The following is a 20,218-nucleotide window of genomic DNA, read 5'->3' as shown; positions in this document are numbered from 1 at the left end:
CCCTTTTTTAACACTAAATAATACAACAAATGATAAAATAAAAAATAAGTTTAAACATTAAAAGAGTTAAAATCTAACCATATTTGCGGGATTGTTGACATAATCCTCCATTTTCATCAAAAACTAGCCAAAATTCTGAGAGAAACCCAAAGATAGAGAGAGTTTTTGTGTAGAGAATGGTGAAAAATTGAGAAAAAAAAACGTTTATATACTTAAAAACGAGGGTATTTCGCAGATGGGGCGTCATTTCGCAGATGAGAAGGTCATTTCCCAGATGGGGCATCTCCATCAGCGAAATCGCTGGCTATTTTTGTAATTTCGATTTTTTTGGCTATTTTTGTAATGCAATTAATGTAAATGGCTATTTTTGTCATTTTCTCAACAAAGTATATCGGACTCAATCAATTATTTTAAAGTATTTTTATATTATATAACAGAGGTAGTATCGTTGAGATCAAAAATAAAATAAAAATCTTGAGATTTAACCCCAGCCACATATTTCATATCTGTCGTTCTAACCCTCCGGCATACCGGCCCGGTATGACTGTTATAATCATAAAAGATTATATAGGGTCGTCCGTTTCTTTCTCCTCCGCCACCATCCCCACCACCATAACTGCCACCACCACTAACACTACCTCTCACACCATCCAACCCCACTATTATCACCTCCGTCACTTATATTACCATCATTGTCACCACCACATCTTATACCACTAACTGTCATAATCATATACAACTATTTAATATGTGAATATATATATATATATATATATATATATATATATATATATATATATATAATCACATATGATTAGAGATATACATATAAACATGTATAATCATCTATGATTATACCTCTCTGTCACATAATCATTTACGATTAGGCGTATTTCACTGCTGCTGCCAGTACGCTGGACCATTAGAGCAGCAAATGAGAAATATGTGGTTGATGTTGAATCTCAAGATCTCTATCATTTTTTTAATCTCAAATAAACAGCCCCCTTATATTGTAAATATATCCATGACAAAAAAGTAAATTTCATATTCAAATTAAACATACGAGACAAAGTAGAAAAAAAATATTTTAAAATTTTAAAAATAAGTATAAAATCTTAAGAACAAATTTGAGATTTTAAGAAAAACACTTATGCTTTTTACTGAATAACAAAAAGTTAAGAAGTGGAGAAAACATATTAAACCAACTAAATTACTATGATATGAACACATAATGTGTTATTTAGTTGGAAATTTGTTTAATAAGTCATTATACTTACAAATTACATGTCAAGTAAGTCATTTTTGTTAATTTTAAATGGTTATCCAATTAACAAGCCTACGTGGAAATGTGATGTGTCGAGGAAACTTATGTGGCAGTGGGCCATGTCATCGTCCATCCATTGTTTTTATAGGAAAAATATCACTTTAGCACAATCAATCACAAAACTATTTTTTTACGCATTAGGTCATTTAATTTATAAGTCACTTGTCAATTAAGTCATTTTCATTAATTTTTAACGGGTCCCCAATTACCAAGCCTATATGGTTAGGTGACTTGTAGATGATGCTTATTTGGCTATGTACAACCACCCCAATTGCACCTACAACCTCGTCAATCCAATATGAGCTTCTTCACTCCTAAAAACTTGTAAGAAAAAGAAAATTCAACATCATTTCATTATCATCTATAGTTATCTTCTTTGTCAAGCACCACCAGATGCACTATTGATCTGTAAATTCTCCCCCTCATCTTCTCTCACTCTCTCTAATCTTTCTCCTTTGGCGACTGGATTTCTATTGCCTCCACTTTCATCGAAAAAAATCATAAACCACCACAACCATCGAGAAATCAAAATCTATACTGTGAAGTAGAGTTGACAATGGGTCGACCTGAGTTAGGTTTGGGTTCAACCCATTTATTAATTGTGTTGAAAATATCAACCCAACCCAACCTATTTATTTAAATGGGTTGATATTTCCAACCCAACTCAACCTTATAGATAAATGGCTTGCCACCGGATTGACCCATTTATATAGTTCTCAATCCAAATTATTAAATAAATGAGTTAAACTTGGGTTACTTATTTAAAATAAAAAAAATTAAATACATTAACTAAAGCTTATATTATATAAATCAGTTTCAGACATAAATAAAATTTCAAAGTATAACAAAAGTACAATCACAGTTTACAAATTTGAATAAATTGATCAAATAACATAAAAAAATATTTAATTTCAAAGGGATTTTGGAGATTGTCTAATATTTTTTGAGGATAAGAAAAAATATGGGTATTAAGATTTCATTTTTTTAAAACACAAATAATACTACAACATTTTATTTGATAAATTAATATTTCGGTTAATACATGATAATATTCAAATAAATATTAAATTAAGCATATATTAAAGTTAAATGGGTTGGTGGATTGAAAACGGGTTGACAGTTTTTACCCAACCCAACCTATTTTATTAAATGGGTTAGAAGGGTTGACTCATTTAACTTAAATGGGTTGAAAATCTCAACCCAACCCGCTAATTTTGGGTTGGGTTGGCGAGTTGGGTCGATTTTCGCCAGCTATACTGTGAAGTCAGTGGGCGGACAACCTAAATCTTGTCAGTTTCTTCAAGACCACCCTGATGTCTTCTCAACACCCACTCCTTTAATCTTTTTTTTTCTATTTTAGTGGTAGAGATCCACGCCATTGTGTTGTATTTTGCTGAGTTGCAGCCAATATATAGGCCACCAGGGGAAATTCAATGGAGCATGGTTATATCAGTGATATTTGTGCTATAGTGACATTTTCCCTATAAAATGAGTGGATGACAGATGATATGGATCCCTACCATGTAACCTTCCTCGAATCGTCACACTTCCATGTAGGCTTAGTAATTGGGGAACCGTTTAAAATAACAAAAGTGACTTAATTGATAGAAAACTTGTAAGTTTAGTGGCATATTGCGCAAAAAAAATTACTGACCAGATCGGATAAATAACAATAATTGATTGTGCTACAATGACATTTTACCATAAATATAATCGTAACAGAGTTTAACATGCATCTACTTGTTTTTTTTTTTTTGGAACGGCAGAAGATTTTATTAAAAATCTAGCAAGAAGCTAGAAAAAAACACATTACAACAAAATAGAAGCTAAAGCAGGATTATGAAGCCAAACAATCCAAACAAGTTTAGCTTTGCTATGCCTATTGGAAATCCAAAAAAAAAACGCCCTTTCAACAATATCACCGAAAATAAGAGATTTCCTAGGTAACACTGTTCCAAAGATGATGGAATTCCTAAAGTTCTAGAGACACCAAAAAGCCGATATAACCACTGCATCAAAAGCCTTACATAGACCATCTCTCAAGTCAGGCCCGACCTTGACATGTCGGAGGACTTGTGAGAAAATCAAAATGAGGCCCCATAAATTTTTTTGTAAAGTATTATTAAGTAAATTTTCTATCACAAAATTCAAAACTCAAAGTTACTATCAAACATCTCGTAAATTCATAACCAAAACATAATGTATCCACTCATTAGATGTTCTAGTTTCTAGGATTATACATGTTCATTGGAGTATCTTCTTTGTCATCATCATTACCATTCAAGGTGACTATGTCTTAATCTACACAAGGCATATCTTCCAGAACTTGCAATTCGAATTCTTCTTCTCTAGGTTCTTCCAAAACATCATTAACTTCTTCTCTAGATTTTTTTCCATAGCTTCATGAACCTCATCCATGTTTTCTAGCACCTATAATTCAACTTCTTCTTCTCTATGTTCTTACATAACTGATTCCTCATTACAATGGTGTTGCGACATTTGTTTAATGATCAATCGATTGATAGATCCTCTTTAACTATGAATACATTGTTATTCTTTTTTTTTCTTTTTACATTTAGAACAACCTGACTCAAATTTTCTAGTTAGAGGCAATTTTTTTAACAAGAAAAATCAATGTTAATAACTTAACTATATATATATATATATATATATATATATATATATATATATATATATATGTGTGTGTGTGTGTGTGTGTGTGTGTGTGTGTGTAATGTTTATCAAAAGTTAATGTTGAAAATAGTTAGAGCAACAAAGAAAATTCTTGTTTTCTAACATTTCTAAGTATTAGACTATATTATATTAACATTAAAAGCCAAAAAATGGGAAGCCCATTGCTGCCCTCTTACACCCCCACCCTAAAATTTGTTAATGCTCTATTTTAACCCCTGTATACAAAACATTGAAAAGCTAAAACTATAAAGCTAAGTGATAGAATGATAAACATAATTCATAAGACACTATACTATATGTAAAGAAAAACAAGAACATTGTTTTTTTTTACTTTCTTTACTTTATTATTCTTTACCTTCATTATGAATTCATAAATAAATCATTAAAAATGAGTATTTAGCCTGGGTGAGAAAGAAGCTAAGCACCAGTGGGATTTGGGAAAGTTAAAGAGAAACGAGCAACACCGATAATCTACTTGTACCATTATTAGGTTTGTTTGGGTTTGATCTTTTGGTGAATTTTATAAAACCTATAACATTTGCTTGAACTTATACTAGAAACATATATGTATCTTTTTATACAAATATTTTCCTTAAATTTTTGATAAATATAGAATTTATGATAAGATATTGATTTTTTGATTTTTTTTTTTACAATTAAAATTACTTTAAGATTGCAACCAAGTGTTACATTGTGTATATAGTTAGCTGCTAATTTTCTTTAATAAAAACACATAAAAATATATTTTATGAAAATACCAACACCATTACTATGTATTTTCCCTAAATTCGGAGGCCCCTTAAAATCGGAGGCCTCGTGCGACCGCACCACTGGCACACCCTCAGGGACGCCACTGTCTCAAGTGAAGTGAATCAGACCACGAGAAGAGATCTGAAACCGTAAGATGCTCAGGCAACCGAACATCCCACTAAATAGCAATCTTGCTCCAAATATCAATCAACTCCCTACATCCTATGAAAATATGATCAATAGTCTCAACAGACGTATGACACATCGAACATAAAATCGACAGCCCCTCAACCCCACGATACGATAATCTCTCCCTAGTAGGGATACTCTCCGATTTAATCCTCCAAGTTAGAATATTGAGCTTAATAGGAACCCAATTATTCCACCTGGTCTGTGCACCACTGACAAGGAGCATGCTAGAGTGAGCCACATAAACGGAAAAAACATATTATGTATTAGCAAGCCAACCCAGTTTGTCCATTCCGTCCTCCAAATGATGGTTCTACACAGTCTCCAAAAAAACATCCCACTGGCTTTGCTCTATCCCTCCCCTAGGAACACGATGAAGAGGTCTCGAGTCCCAACCTATACCGACTCGATCTCAGACAGCAACAAATTTATGATTATCCAAGGCATAAATCCTATGAAAGGAAGTTGCAAGGGGGTTGTCAAGTAACCATTTTTCATGCCAAAAACCCGTAGCAACACCATTTCCTACCCTAATAGGGCATAAAGAAAGAAGGTCAATTCCACGGTCTGTAAGATTCACAAGCATGCAAATAAGATTAGTTAAAAGCCCCGAAAGAGAACCACATGGAGAAAGAGAAGAACGACCACCATCAGCCCCGTAAGTGGATTTAACAACCCTCACGCACAGAAGAGCAGAATGATGAAATAATCTCCACCACCACTTAAACATCAGAACTCTGTTAAAAGCAAAAAGACTTCCAACTCCAAGACCACCAACCCTTCTAGAAGCCATAATTTTATTCCAGCTCACCCAATGCATCCTTCTATCGTCAAGATCAACTCCCAAAAAAAAAATTTGGCCCTAAAAGATTCCAATTCACGAATAACTGTAACCGGAGCCAGGAACATCGAAAAAAAATAGCTACCTAAAGAACCTAACATTGATTTGATGATAGTAAACCGACCACTAAATGAGAGGCATTTAGCCTTCCAATTTGCAAGCCTGTTGCGAAATTTGTCAGTAATAGGAGCCTGAGAATTCACTCGGTTCATATTTTGAGCGACTGGAACCCCAAGATGAGTAAAAGGTAGATAATCATAAACACAACCCATAACATTTGCCGCTTCCGCCACCTAACAAGAAGGAATTCCAGCACCAATCAATCTACTTTTATGCAGGTTGATTTTGAGAGACAAATCAAGAAAGAAAGAACTAAGGATACAGATAATATGATTATCATCATCCAGACTCCAAAGAGAGAGAATAACAACATCGTCTGCATAAGAGAGATGAGATATTTCTATATCACCAAAAGAAATACCCCTAAAGACACCTGCCAACCGAGCTCTAAGAAACGCCACATGAAGACCCTCCCTAGCCAAAATGAAAAGAAAATGAGAAATATGATCTCCCTGCCTCAATCCTATTTGAATCTGGAATTCTTGAGTAGGAGACCCATTAACCAGAACTGAGGATCTAGCAGAACACAACATCTCCATGATCCACCCACACCACTTAGACCCGAAACCCATAATTCTCATAATTTCAAGAAGGTGGTCCTAGGAAAGAGAATCATAATCTTTCTCAAAATCTACTTTAAAAATCAGGAGAGGATTTTTAGAAGCTTTACACCATGCAACAACGTCATTAAGGAGGAAAGGGCCATCTAAAATCTATCTACCCTTTTATAAAAGCAGACTGTTTTGGACTACCACAGACCCAATAACCATCGCCAATCTATCAGCTAAAATTTTACCAATAATCTTATATTCGCAACCAATTAAGCTAATGGGTCTATAATCACGAACATACTTCGGGTCTTTGACTTTAAGGATGGCAGTAAAGAAAGAAGCATTACAACCTTTAGGGATAGACGAGTTTGTATGAAAATGCGTAAGAAAAGCCACTAAATCATCCACCAGAACATCCCAATATCTCTTTATGAAGCCAATAGTATCCCAAACCGCTCTTTTGATTTCATCTCTAGTAAAAGGGGCCTGAATAAATTTTTACTAAGACTCTGAAGGAGAAGAAAAGGAAGAAGCATCAGTCTTATGTATGTTCCCTTTCTGGCATGAGAACAAAGACTGATAGAAATTCTAAAATTCGTCTTTCACCCGCCCTGGATCATCCACCCAAATACCATCACTATACACCCTACAAATTGTCATTTAACGCCTCTTTCGATTGACACCACCAAGGAAATAACTCGAATTCTCATCCCCTTATATACCCCAATGAATCTTTTCCTTCTGAGCTTAAACTGAAATAAACATTATATTAAGGCCCGAATTCCACCAAGTCGCCTCCACCATCACAAAAAAATATGAAATCACAATGTTATTGTGAGAAATAACAACCGGATCCCAAATGGTAATATTACCACCCGAAGCACCTCGAGAAGGAGAAAACACGTGGGAAGAAGAAGAATTTCCCCAAAAAAAACAGACCACACCGAAGTCCACATTAGACAATTTCGATTCTTGGATAGATAAAAAAATTGACTTTATGTTTATGGAAAAGAGATCTAATCCAAACCAACTTATCTCTACAATCCGCTCTTTGAATGTTAATAGAGATGCAATTCATATCTCTACACGATTTTTCACGGGGCCTTGTAAAATTTATTTTACCCGATTGAAGCACCCATCCATGTTATAACCCAAAGATCTACCCATCATTTTTCAAAATCAAAAACACCAATCTTCTCCAAATGATGCGTCTAAGCCATATCTAGGCTTAAAAAAATATTTGACAATTTTTTTATTTTATTTTAAAATTTTGCATGTATACACAATTAATAGTTATATGGACTACTGATGAGCACAATTAACAGTCATATCGATTGGGGATGTGGACAATCAACAACTATATGGACTGCTAATGAGCAATCAACAGTCCATATGACTGTTGATTGTGATCATCAGTAGTCCATATGACCTCTGATTGTGCTCATCAACAATCATACAGAAAAACCAAAAAAAATTGTCAAATCTTTTTTTAGCATAAATATGGCTTAGACGCACAATTTGGAAAATATTAGTGTTTTTGGAGTTGAAAAATGATGAACTGATTATGAGTTCGCAAGTTCTCATAAATCTTTTTGTTTTAAAAAATCTCTCTCTCTCTCTCACTCACTCTCTCTCCCTCTCTCTCTCTCTTTATATATATATATATATATATATATATATATATATATATATATATATATATATATATATAAAAACAAAAAAAACTAAAATCAAAATTGTAAAATTAAATAAAAATGCACATAACTGTTCAACCGTACAATTGTTTATATAAACTTTTGTTTTAAAGAATAATAAGAAAAGCTCTTAAATTTGAAAGTTTTGTCGGTTTTATCTTTTTGCGGATTTTAGATTCATTAAAATCGAATGTTTGTATTTTTGTTTTGATTTTACCCTTTGATTTATTAAAGTCATTAAGTTTGGTAGAAATGTTCGGTTTACTTTTTTTTCCCTTGTATATAAAAGACCTTAAGCGGTGGCAGACATAGAAAAATTGAGTAATGGTGGTACCTAAAAAATTTTCTAAAAAAAAAAATCTAAATTAATAGTGACATTCGTATTTTAAGATATTGCACCTAATAGAGAAAAAAGTTACACTAACTGTCGAAATCAGAGCAGTGGCCCGAGAACCCAGGCTCCACTAATGTCCGCCACTGAACTTAAGTTTGGTTTTATGGTCGTTTAAAACTCTTAAGTTTGATATATATTTTCAGTTTTACCGGATAAATTTAAAAAAAAATAAAAAAAAAATTACAAATTTGAAGCATTAATGGACATAAATTACAAATTTTTAAAAAATCCAAAAAACTTACAAACTTAAAAGATTTTTGTAGCATTTTCTTTATTCTAATTCAAACGCTCAAACAATCCATTTTGATACATAATTGTTCATAGAAACTTTGTTTTAATTCAAACTCACGACCATCCATTTTGATATGTATGATAATTAAATTTCATTATGAACAATCTATTTTTATATGTTTGATAATTATGAAGGGCCTATTTCGATATGTATGGTTATCAACATAATTATAAATATTAAGAGGTTAATTATATAAAAGACCATATATTTTATATTTTTCCCTATTTAAACTTTTTTTTATCATATTTTCAACTTTTTTCTATTAGGGTTTTTAACAGGTTTACCGGTGTAACATCCCAAACATTATAAGGTAAAAATTTCATTTTTAATTCAATCATAAACACCATTTATCATTTTCAATCATTCAAAATCATATCAAAGTAAACATAGTTATCAGAGTACAATCTCAAAATCATAAAATGCGGAAACATTGGTGGATGCGTTGCGATCAAGTCAGGTCCTTCCCTTTCGAACCGAAAGTATCTAAAATCATAACCATAAAACTGTAAGCACAAAGTTTACTGAGTTCCCCAAAATACCACATACCATACATACATACATACATACTGTGACAACCCGGAAATTTTTTGGTTTTAAGACCCAGTCAATCAACTCAACTGAGTGTCAAACTCATTAGTACTGAGTTCTAGCCCGGTTAAAGATCATTCTAAGGAGTTTTGAGCCTAATACACTTAAGGAATAAGTGTTAGAAAGTACCTGCTAGAACCACAGTGTAGCAAATCAAACCATAACCTCATCAAAATGAGTTCACGGCCAAAAGACCATGAGTTTACGGCCGTAAACTCGTGTGGCCATAAATTCAAGTGCATATAGATGATACTTAGCCATTTTTCTCATTCTTTCCTTCCTTGGCCGATTTTCCATTAAATCCTCTCAAGTACCATCAAGATTTCCTTCCAAGATCTTCATATAAGTAAGTATTCTTCCTAGATTTTTTTATACATCTCTTAATCTAGTATCCTTCCATGATTTCATCCATGGAAATCATGTTTTCTTAGATCTTCAAGTTTCACCAAGAACACCAAGAGCACATACTAGTGTTCTTGGCCAAAACCGATCATTTCAATCTTCTAGGATGTAAGTACTCTTCCTTATACTTCTTATCTAGTTAGTATCCATGCTTAGAGACTTGAAAACATCAAGAACACAAGGACAAAAGGAGTTTACGGCCAAGCCATCTCCCAAGGCCGTAAACCCCTTTAAGGTTGCCATTTTGGCCACAAACCCTCCTAGATGCAAAGATAGTGACCCAGGACCCTTCATGGATGAGATTAGGACCTTAAACTACTCTCAAGTGCACAATGACCATGAGTTTACGGCCGTAAACTCCTTTGGGCCGTAAACTCATCAAAAGCCTCAATAGAGGTGGTCTTTCTCATACTAGTGTAGAACAAAAGTCCCTAAAGTTTCCCTAGCTTTCAAACAAACACATATGCATGTTTGACCATGAGTTTACGGCCGTAAACTCCCTTGGGCCGTAAACCCATGGTAGTAAACTCATGTTAGTGTCATTTCACTTCCCTTTAATGAATCACATGTGATTCCAACACTTGGTCAAAGTGTTTCCTTGTCTCGTAAGGTGTTTCCTTTCATATAGCAGTTTATAAACACTATATTCATGCAAATATGTGTCATTATATCTCATTTAGGACCTATTGTGTCTCGGGACTTCATTCATGGAACTTCTCATCCTTACACACATACCCATTTGAATCACCCACATCAGGTGAGTTCATACCCTGTAATGAATCTTTTAACTGTTTTAAATGTTTTAAAGGGGGGATACAAGTTGAACACAATGATAATTGTGTAACTGTTCGTTATAAACACCTTTCAAAATGTTACTTATGTCATTTATAAGTTGTCAAAACATTTCAAAAAATCTTTTAAAGTTATGTTACTTTATAGTTATAAAAAACTATGTTTTTAAAGGTATCAACATAACTTCATAAAAAAAATGAGTCTTTTCAACAATAGTACAAGTAAATTACTAGTAAACTATAAGGGGTATAGTTTAGGGGTTCAGTTCATACTAGGTACAAGAGTATACAGTATTATGAGAAACAAACAATACCATACAGAGAGAATACTATGATGAGAAACAAACAATACCATACAAAACAAAAAAACTAGGTTGCTATAGCATGAGAACATATAGGATCTAATTATACCAATGAATCACTAACTCATTGTTTTAAACAAAAGGTGATAGTTATATTGGGTATACATGATCATATAAAATGTGAATTACACGGCTTGCAAGAATTTGCAGAGGTCGCGTTTGGTTCCCTTAATCTCCAGACAGAGAGAACGTTTAGTAGCGGTACTAGGCTTCACATTATGACCATAAAAAAACAAACATGTTTTAGGTCATTAGTACATCCGCATGTCATTTTAAACGACCACTTTGTACTTACATTTCCAATTACTTTCATAAAGTGAGAGTACCACTTGAAAGTCAAACTCAAACGATTTTCGAGTTAAGATAGCTATAAACTAGGGAAAACATACAGTTTTACAAACGACAAACAGGACAGTCGAGTCTAGCACATAACAATAGATGCCTTGGTAGAAGGCTATGTTTTAAAAGAAAGGGACCATAATGCTAGTCTTATGATTCCTTAATGTATACATCATAGGATATATATATATATATATATATATATATATATATATATATATATATATATATATATACCAATAGGGTCCGACGGGTAATAGGATGTGTGCTCTCCGCTTCATTTCCTGTTCCTTGTTTGGTTGTGGGCTTGGAACGAATTCACCCAATCTATTTTCTATTTGATTCTGTATACATGTATGCTTAGTATACATTAAGTCATTATAAGGGTACCAGGTATGGGTCAGGTTATAGGACACAGATTCAAAGCATACAAAACATACTTTCCAAAATCAGTACTTTTGGTATACAAAACTAGAAACTTCCCAGTAAAGGGTTTAATCTATTTTATTAAACCAGTACAATTTAAAGGACCTTAGGTGAGTAACTCTATAATACCTTAGTTTATACATCATGTTTATATATAAAACTAATACCCAATAGGTAGTTGGATGTGTGTTTTCCGCCTTACTTCCTGTTCCTTGTTTGGTTGTGGGCTTAGGGGAGATTCACACAATTAACTTTCTATCCGATATTAGATTATATATAGTAGTATAAACTAAGCTATTATAAATGTAGTCACTGTGGTCACCATTTTATAATTAGAAATATGGGTTTTCTTAAAGAACTTTCCATTAGATATAAAGGAACCATTACAATTAACTCCATGAGTAACAAGTGAATACACCAGGGTTATATATGACGATGATCTAACAACCAATGGGATGTGTGCTATACGCCTTAATTTCTGTTCCTTGTTTGGTTGTGAGCTTAGGGCAGATGCACACAATCGATTTCGAAATGAAATGGTTGTTCATTACTTGCTTATCATATACATATCTCGTGATACTAAACATGACGTCCTCCACCCCTGAACGATTCCGTCGTTCTGATTTTGGGGTGTGACACATACACACATACATCGGGCCCTGCCCGAAATCCATTAGGCCCCACTCGGAATCAGGTCTTGCCTAGTATTCATCGGGCCCCACCCTTCCTCTATCGGGCCACGCCCGATACAGATCTGTCAGTAACATGTGATAGGCCCTGCCCAACACACTCATTAGGCCCCATCTGGCATCAGGCCCTGCCTGATATACATAAAAACACATATAATACATGAAAAAGTCACACATAACTAGAATTCTAGTAACAATAACCCATGAGCCGACATTGGTGCCTTTGACCCGCCAAACATAGTGAGGAGACTCACCTCAATCCAAGATAACCGAAACATACATGTTGTTGCTACCAGGTTCCTCACACTAAACACAACCAAATTAACCCTATTTCATAATTTAGATAACTCCCCATAATCCAAGGTTGAATTTATTTCTATCATTACAATGGGTAAAAGACCATTTTACCCTTCTCATATCTGACCCAACAACTCATGGCCCAACTCCCAAAATACCCAATTCCCATGGTACAAAAGGCCCAAAAAGAGGACCTTATGAGTACGCCCCGCGTACCAAACTCATACGTCCCGTGTACTGCCCGTTGATGCTAAGGTACACCTCGTTACAACATGAAATCGGGAATTCATGCATTACGTTGAGCGTACGCATATGTACGCCCAAGGTACCCCCTTGGTGACCATTCCTCATTTTAGGACTTGATGCTTAAGACCAAAATGTCCAAACTCATATCTAATCTCAAAAAATCGACTTAAGTCATAAAGTTTCCACCCTTATGAGTTTCCATGGTTAGAAAAGGTCCAAAAGCTAAAACCCTAACTTATTTATCCATTAAGACATCTTAACTATTGCATGGAAATGAGAGGAGGTCCAAGATCAGATTTTATGGTTCCTAATAAATCCATAATGGATAAAGTTTCTAACTTTATCCATTAGAATCGTCCAAACAACCAAGATCTAGTCTTTAAGTATCCAAGGGACCAAACGTGCATCTTTTTCAACTTAATCCATTAAGTCCAAAACGTCCATTAAGACATCTTAACTATTGCATGGAAATGAGAGGAGGTCCAAGATCAGATTTTATGGTTCCTAATAAATCCATAATGGATAAAGTTTCCAACTTTATCCATTAGAATCGTCCAAACAACCAAGATCTAGTCTTTAAGTATCCAAGGGACCAAACGTGCATCTTTTTCAACTTAATCCATTAAGTCCAAGTCTCCAACCTTCATATCTGAATCAATATGATGTTTATATGGATAAAGTTTCCAATTTTACCCATGACAATGTCACAAACTTTCAAGATCTAAACTTTATATACTTAAAGTTACCCAAAACTCATAACACCCAAAACTAGCTAAATCTAACTAACGCCATGTGACATCCCCATTTTCACGGCCATAAAAGACCGATTTTGTTTATGCTTTATAAAAATCAGAGTACCTCTTTTAATAAAAATGTTGCAGAATTTGTTCCTAGTAAAACATGATTAATATGTTATCAAAGCATTTCTGAAGAAAAATATTTTTATTCATTTTAAAACATTTGGGATGTCATCGTCAATATAGAAACATAAGCATAAACAAAACTTACATTCATTATCACTAGTGATTTATATCTCCTTAATCTCTCGGTGTAATGTGACTTCATATCAACACATGTGATATAAATAAGCTGGAGTGGGTCAGGTTGGGAAACCTGGTGAGTGCATAGGGTTTTCAACCCACAATAATACAATTATTATGTTTATTCATCAAACAATTAACCCAATTACCCATCCCCATTATCGTATATACTCTTAAGGATTTACCCTAAGAATAAGCTATTCCTCGTTCATTCATTCTTAAGGAATTGGCACGAAGTCCATCGTCACCGGGTTTAGGCACTAAGTCTGCATAGTCGTTAGGGTTTATACAACAGGCACTAAGTCTGCATAGTCGCCAGGGTTTAGGTACGAAGTCTGCATAGTCACCAGAGTTTAGGCACTAAGTCTGCATAGTCGCCAGGATTCGGGCACTAAGTCTGCATAGTCGCCCGGGTTTATCTCGTTTATTGAAAGTATCGTTTTCGAGAGTCCACTCGCAATACATGTCAATGGGTTTCTAGAGTACACCGGTGATCACATCGTTCACAACACCTACAGGTTGCAAGCCTACTAGTGTTCCAGTGGACTGTCTAAAATAGCATGTGGTTGTCATCCATACTCTACTAGATGACGGGGCCAACATTTGGGAACAAGGCTTCTCACATCATCCACCTCACACCCTTACCTCATGGTCTATATCACCTCTCAACTCATCATCCAACTCATATTTCATCTACCCATGTTTTACCCAACATATTACGTATATATAAATACATATACAGTTTAAATCATATAAAACTTGTATAAAATCATTCATCCAATATAGATAGAAAGTATACAGATAATATGCACACATAGCATGTAGTTTATATAAAATACTTCATATCTATGTGTAAGATGAAAGTAACTATGCACTCACTTGAAAAGGTGGTGACTCGACACTCGGGCAACACTTCGTTACTCTTAACACAATTTTCCTTTGACAAAACCCAGTATCATTACCACTAGAGTTTAGTCTAATATTCACCGAGACTAATTAATAGTCTTGCTATTATTACTATTATATAAGCACGAAAAAATATTTCTCAACCACTATATACAGATAGGGGCCAAACATAAAACACCAGAGGGCAGAACCATTTTGGCATATAACACTTTTGAAATCCAACAACCCTATGCGGCCCTTTAAACCAGATTCCCCGTACCGCGAGTGGTTAAAAAGATATTATAACGACACTTATATAACTCATAATAATAGCCCAAATACTCATTATAAGGTCCTAATAACATTACTATATTAGAACATAAGCTATACTGAAGATAGGTTAGGCGTAGCTCACTTACAACGGGTTTTCTCGAAAACTAGGCTTCGTTGGAGCAGCGCTCCTGAGCCAAAAAACTCTTTTCTCGGAGCCTTCGGGAGCCTTGGGGGTTCTTTCGGGTGCTAGGGGGTTTACATAGACTTTAGGGGGCTTACGGGAGGCTAGAGAGAGAAGATAGAGAGAGAAAGAGAAGTTGGAATGGTGTGAAGAATGAGGGAACCCGAAACCTCTATTCATAGGTTGCCAGACTGATGGACTCGCCGATTTGGGTCACTGACTTGCCGAGTCAGTGCCATGTGGCATCATCTGATGGCTTTCCTTGGAGAGAAAGCAATGGCTGTGATCGCGCCACGTCACCCAAACTCGCACAACACCCTCCCGACTTAGAAAAATCATAACTCTCGCATATGAGCTCTGTTTTCGACGTTCTTTATACCCACACGTAGGTAAAAACAAGTTCTACAACTTTCATTTAGACTTCGTCAGCTAATTCTCGACCGATCTTAAATTTAACAGTAGGAGGAGATTTTACTGTTAAATCTCCGCGTAAAATTCATAACTTCTACATACGGACTCCGTTTTCGTCTGTCTTTTTATCTTTAAGTTCCTATTAATGAGATCTTCAAATCTCATTTAGGTTGCGTAGGTCAAAAACCGCTCGAACTAAAATTCGAGTTTCGGGCCGTGCACTGCTATGCCAAATCTTAGAAAATTCATAACTTCCTCATACGAAGTCAGATTTGGGCGTTCTTTTTTTGTATGTTCTCGGTTTAATGTATACTACAAATTTTGTTTAGATTACTAAGGATAAAAATTCCTCTATTGTTGTTAGGCGTGTCAAACCCAACAAATAAAGGGTACAAATGACTCCTTAAACACTACTACTATGAACTAATAATGTAGTACAAGGTAAGCAGGGTCGATCCACAGAGACACGGGACAAGTGTTTATACCTTTTTGCGGAAGGTACAATAATGGTCACATAAATGGGGGGTTGGTATGCAAGGATTTAAACAAGATGATAAAGCAATAACTAAATGATCAATTAAATGAAACAAATTTAGGATTTGTGAGAACTCCAACCCTATGCAAGACAATTTAACAATGTGATTCCAAGGATGAAATGATATCTACTCAATTTCACCTAAGTTGGTACTTGAAAGTGTTAACAAGCTCTAACACTTTCCATTCACCACAATAATTAACCAAAACAAGTTCTTTGATTAATCCTAACCTTACTAACCTAATCTAAACAAGCTCTTAGAATTAGATTGGAAGATTGCATGAAGCTTTATATGAATGTTCCCAACAACACCCAATACTCCTCATAAGCTCGGGAGTGTAAAAGTGTATGTGAATAAGATTTACACTAAATCCATTCAATGGAAATCAATTTAGTGTTTGTTACTTAGTTCAATTCACAAAACAATTACGGATTTTGCAATTTGATAACTTGAATGACCTAACCCCAATTCAAATGGCCAATAAGAATCACAATTAGAATCAAACATTCAATTGAAACAAAATCAAATTCACTAGGTAGGAATTAGAAGCAAACATCAAATCACATGATTGAAATCACAACTAAAAAGTCAAGACATGAAGTTGGAGAAACTAGGGTTCTAGCCACTCATGACTAGAACAAGATCACAAATCTAGAAAATGAAATTAAAGTTCTTACAAAATGAAATCAAATGTTCCCAAGTGTTAATCAACTCCAAAATCCTCTAGAAAATCGTCTTCTTTGCTCCCAAAATCGACACCTTCAAGTAAAAAGTCGGTCCCCCCCTTTAAGAATGGTGAAAAACTGTTTTAAAACCCGCATTTACGTTTACACGGCCCATGTAAATTAACACTGTCATTTACACGGCCCGTGTAAACGCAAAAAATATACTACGCAGAAATCTACGTTTACACGGCCCGCGTAAACGCAAGGCTTCCATTTACACGGTCGTGTAAACGTCTGTAAAGCCAAAATCTTCGTTTCTTTGATATATTGCTCCTCGGTGCTCCGTAAGTCCCGAAATTTTGTCCGTAACTCTTATTTACCTCCTCCAACAATATTCTACCTCCAAATTTCCCTGAAATGTCACAAAAATATTTGAATGAAGTTGCCTCATGAAAAATCCCGAAAAACATGCAAAATGCATGAGTTTAAGCCTAAATGCAATGTACTTTTATGAAATAAAGCTACAAAATGGGTACATGAAATGCACCTAACAAATCTCCCCAAGCTTAAACCAATCGTATATTCACTATTTACGTCTCCCGGTGCCGTGCCGGTTTTGCCAAAAACCTTCGACGAGTCATAACTTCTTCGTAATAACTCGCATTTCGGCGTTCTTTATATGTACGGAACCCTTGTTACATATACTACCACTTAGAAAAGATTAATCCTTCTAAATAATCTTCCATCTAAAACTCATTTTTGATGCTTATTGTCTCTAATTTGACTAGCCCGGATCTGCGGGCGTTACACGCCTCATCAAGATTCAAACTTTATACCTCTAGAAGAAAGATCAAGGTGAACAAGGTTTGAATCTACAAGCTCAAATGCAACCAACACTTCTCCAATGAGCTCCTTCTTCTCCAAGATGCACAAAGAACACTCCAAAGCACTTAAAAACACCTTCTTTTTGCTCACAAGGCTCAAACTAGGGTTAGGGTTTCAAGGGAGGACGGTGAAGGCGTGGAGGCTAAGAATGGAAAGGGTTTGAGGGAGTTAAGGAGCTTAAATAGCGCTTAAAACCCTCAAATTAGGGTTTGAGGCCTGATCGCGTACGCCCAACGTACCAAGTTGATCCCCCGCGATCCACCTAGCCTTAGTACGCCCAGCGTACTTCCCGTACGCCCATCGTACGCGGCTTAACCCAAAACCGTCCTTAATTCAAATGCGACATTCTTTATATCCACGGAAATGTGTTGAAGAGCTCTACAACCCTATCTTATTACTTTTGACTTAAAACACATCGAACTAAAATCCTTAATTCATGAAAGGCCATACCATCACTTTTACCGTTATACTGTTGCGCTCTAAAACACAAACTAAGCTCTTGGATCATAAAATCTATATTACCCTCATCCAAATGGGTCTAAAACCCTGTTCCACGAAGCCCGAAGCCTTATGATAATTGATCTTCGAGTCACGACCTCATGCTATGGAACGACTCGAAACAGGTTGTTACAACAAGTAATATCAGATTTACATGTTTTTTCCCGAAAAGACTTCAACTTTATTTATGGAAAAATCCGCATATTTGAACAAAAAATGTTCTGAACCAAATTTTATTTCGGTTCATATATATATATATATATATATATATATATATATATATATATATATATATATATATATATATATATATATATATATATATATATATATATTTGTGTTTTATTGTTATTGTTTATCATTTTTTCATAGTTTTTAACATTAAAATGGAAGAAAACTTATGATTGTTTTTTCAAAACAAAGAGAAAAGATGTCATGTTCGATTCTTATTGGCAAATACATATCAAAATCTAATTGCATGATGCTTAAATGTTATAGCGTGTTAAGATAACGGTCTAACATGACTTAACATCTTAGATTATTATTAAAACCAAACATAATGACAACTTTCAAACTAAATCTATGTTTGGAATATACTTTCAGTTTTTCTTGTTTTTTGTTAGAAATATTAAATCTCAGTTGTGAATTTGATCTATAATAATGTTTTTTTAACCAGCAAACCATATATAAAAAAACAACTAGCAAAGACCTAGAAAAACCATTTTGAACTCAATTAATCCAAGTTAAAGAACATTTATGATTCCTATTCTTATACCACAAAAAAAAATTGTTTAATAGAGTCAATATCTTGCTTTTTTTCATCTTTTTCCGTTTGAAACATCACATCATTCCAAAATTTCTAATTATACCAAATCTTGGTACACAAAATTGCATCCACCACAGTTTCATAATAATGTTATTAGATTTTTTGAAACTTAATTTTTTTCCTTCAGTAATGGCAGTAATGGCAGAGTCAACAAATTTCTTAGACAATGCATTATTATTAATTTCATAATAGGAGACTCAAAACCTAGTTATTAAACGTGGAACCTTTGGTCTCTAGAACAAAAGATGCAAAAACTTACGTTAGCAATTGAAATTGTTTCTAAACGATAAACATGAAAACCAAAATTATATTTCAAATATCGATTGAAGTTTTGAAATTTTATTGTTTTTTTTTCACACCTGCCAATTTTTTTTAGCATTATGTTAATAAAGTTTTACATGAATTTTGTCAATATTAATAAGACATGTCATTCTTTGTGTAAGCTTTTTTCTTTTAAATTGTTTGTTTCACATTTTCTTATTAAATATTAATAAAAACATTATAACAACAACAAAAAGAAAAAAAAAACACATGAATGATGAGTCGAAATGAAAATTTTGTTACAAACGAATTTTTATTTTGCAAAATTGAGGGGTTTTTTTTTTCAGAGAAAAAATTACATAGTTTTTTTTTTCAAAAAATAAAATTTGAATTTTTTTTTTTTTTTTTTTTTTTTTGTGTAAAACCAAAAGATTATTTGTAAACCTACAAAAATATCAAATAAAAGATAAGACAAGTAGTATTAAAATTATTTAAAGAGGAAAATTTGGAAAACTTAAAGCCTTTTATACTGTCAACCCTAAATATTACTTTTTATATAATCAACCCTAAATATTATATCCCATATTTGAAATATTAGTGAAATTTGTAAGTGAATTGTAGTGGATCTGGATTTTGGAGTCCCTAAATATTATATCCCATACGATAGAGTAACGAACATGTGATCACTACTATGTACTAACTAATCAACAATACTTTGTGGTGGGACCAAAACAGAGTCTGGACGGTGCCAACTTGTAAAAACTAATG

The sequence above is a fragment of the Lactuca sativa genome, chromosome 7, assembly GCF_002870075.4.
Source record: "Lactuca sativa cultivar Salinas chromosome 7, Lsat_Salinas_v11, whole genome shotgun sequence".
NCBI lineage: Eukaryota > Viridiplantae > Streptophyta > Magnoliopsida > Asterales > Asteraceae > Lactuca > Lactuca sativa.
This window is presented reverse-complemented; position numbering follows the sequence as displayed.